We start from the raw sequence: 2,825 nt of genomic DNA, 5'->3' as shown, positions 1-2,825 counted from the left end.
GGCCTCGTTGGGCTGAGCGCCACTCTATTGCGCTGCACCGCGGTCTGTGTGGACTACGTCAGGTGGTCCTGCACGCACTTCTCCTCAGCAGACTGCAAGCTACCAGGAGGCGACAAATTCTCGTCAATGAGTCAATATTACCATCATTAAATGGCCAATAAGTTTATTAGTATCGATCCTAGTAAGTCTTCTTTTGGAAAAGTAACAAAAATTTGCTAGTTATTTTAAAGTATTTTCAAGGTATGCATTTATAATGTTAGAACAAGTTATCTGCAATTAAATATGACTTCACAGAAGTCTCTATATAGTGTATCTATAGGTAAGTGTAGGCAGAGTTCTGCAAAGTACTAGGTGTAGACACACACACACGCGCACACACACGCACACACGCACACGCAGGACCCCAGGAGGAGGGGCCTCCTTCCATTTGACAGCTGAGGAGATTTAACTCTCAAAGGGTGTAATGTAACTCTTGCGTTCTGTGTGAGGTGGCGCAGGAATTCCAGCCCACCCCCGAAGCCCTTGCTTGTATTCACAGTGAAACACTGTCCTTCCAAATGAGTGAATGACTCCACGCTTCAGAGAGCAAATCCAGAAGGCTTATGAGCACGAGAACCATCCTCCTTGTGCCAGGAATCCGTGCGTTAAAAATAAAATTGGTGTCCCAGTGCACCCTGTTGCTTCCTTTTCCCACACGGACTTCCGCCCCGAGCCCAAAGACGCTTTGTGCTGTGAGTTAAAGGTGAACCTGCTTACACTGCCCTTGGGGGGAGGGGTGCTGCATATGCATCTTGAGAGGAGTCTTGCCCTAGATGTCATTCGGTTCAAGATTCCTACTTCAGACAGTGAGCCTGGAGGAAGTTTCCACACAGGAATGTCATGATGCTTGCCCGTAACTCTAGTAGGAGACAGAGTGGGACAAAAGATGCTCTGGCCAAGGGGCCAGCACAGCCTGCAAACCTGGTGCTCATGCCGGTGGGGCTGGAGGACCCCAGGACTCGGGCCGTTGCTGTTATGCCGGAAAGGGGGTCCTCAGAACCTGGGTAGGTCTTGTCGTCAAATAATTCTGTTCTCAATCACATTGCTGTCAGCTAGTAAGGAATATGAGCGATGGCTTTGATGACCTGCAAGCTTACACAGGACAGAAATCCAAATCAGAAGGTATGCACTGTGTCACTGAGCGCCCCGCTGACAATACAGTGACTGCAGAACAGTTTTAATTTTTCAAGTCATCTTTACATAGTAAAGGCCTAACTAGTAAATCCTTCAAAGTAAAAACTAAATGAGCACCGCTACCTGATAGTACATTCTGGTTAACCCCAATTTAAAGGTTCTTACAGGTGAACTGTGTCCCTCTCCCCCCAAAAAATAATGTTGGAGTCCTCACCCCCAGGACCTCAGAACGTGACCTTATTTGCAGATGGAGACTTTCTGAAGGGAGCCAAGTTAGAATGAGGTCCTTACGGTGGGTCCTGATTCAATAGGACCAGTGTTCTTATAAAAAGAGGAGATTCAGGCACACAACAGACACACGCAGAGGGAAGCCGTGTGAAGCCTAAGACAGATCTGAGTGGTGTGGCCACAACCAAGGGATCAGGGACACCAAGGATGCCAGCGAACGCCAGCCCCTGGAAGAGGCAGGCAGGACCCTCCCCTGGACCTTCAGAGGGAGCGTAGCCCTGTGACACCTTGACCTCAGACTTCTGCCCCAGGCTGGGAGAGGATACATTTCTGTTGTCTTAGCCCCTGTTTGGGGTGCTTTGTTCCAGCAGCCTTGGGAAACTAATACAGAGGTTTTGTGTCTTCTCTACATAAGCACTGCTTTTCAAACTGTCTGTTGTAATGAATCAGTTTTTTTTTTTCTGTTTTCAATCTATTATAGACTGACCTTTCCAAAATACGGTAAAAATGAATTGCTAGAAAAAGAAAATGTCTTAAATGACATGCAAAATGCAAAGCCATGTTCTTAGTGTTCAGTTAGACACACAATCATTCTGTCCCACTGCTGTACACGTTTCCACACACTGCTTTCAGTTTTCGTCCTGGCAGGGGGTCGGCACACGGGCAGTGGGCCACATGCCGCCTTAGCAGGCCAGCTCCAAGGACGCCTGGTGATGGCGAGCGGGCAATTGTCCCTGGGAAGCCGACGCTCTTTCACGCCCCTGCTAAGACCGCAGCACACAGGGTGGGTATTTCCCTGTCTTTCCAAACAATGTCTTATTGTGGAATTAAGCAATGCACCTGTGAAAAATTAGTTGGGGGTTGGTGGTTAAAATCTTTGAAAATGGGCTCTAAACTACTTCCAATAAATCTACGTGGAAATCTAACAGCCGGCCAGGCGGGCCTCTCTCTCCTGCTGATCTGGGATTCAAATGGGCGCCAGGAAAACACTTTTGAAAAACCGCTAACATCAAACTTGTAGGGCCTCTCTCTTTGAAACCCTCAGGCCTTCTTCCAGGAGGTGGGGACACCCTTGATGTGTTTACAAGAGTGCTGGACACGGATTAGTTACTACTTCCCTCAGGCCCCCAGCTTCTGCTCTCAGCCTCCTGGGAAGCAGGCGGGCAGCTCTTGCGGGGGAAGGATGGGCCCCCCCGACCGGGGACAGTTGCGGGCGCCAGGAGTGTGTCCCAGCAGCCACCTCCCCTCTGCCACCCCACCTCCACCCAGCGGTTTGTTCTGCAGCAGAAGGTCCAGGCGGCAGAGAGAAGGGAGGGCCGGCTGGGCTGGGGCTCCCCCAGACCTCAGAGGCCCCGGCCCATCTCCTGCTGTGTCTCCCCCCTACCCCGGGGGTCCTGTGGCCTCGAGGTCTGAGGCTACAAGGG

The sequence above is a fragment of the Pseudorca crassidens genome, chromosome 21 (assembly GCF_039906515.1).
Source record: "Pseudorca crassidens isolate mPseCra1 chromosome 21, mPseCra1.hap1, whole genome shotgun sequence".
Lineage (NCBI taxonomy): Eukaryota > Metazoa > Chordata > Mammalia > Artiodactyla > Delphinidae > Pseudorca > Pseudorca crassidens.
This window is presented reverse-complemented; position numbering follows the sequence as displayed.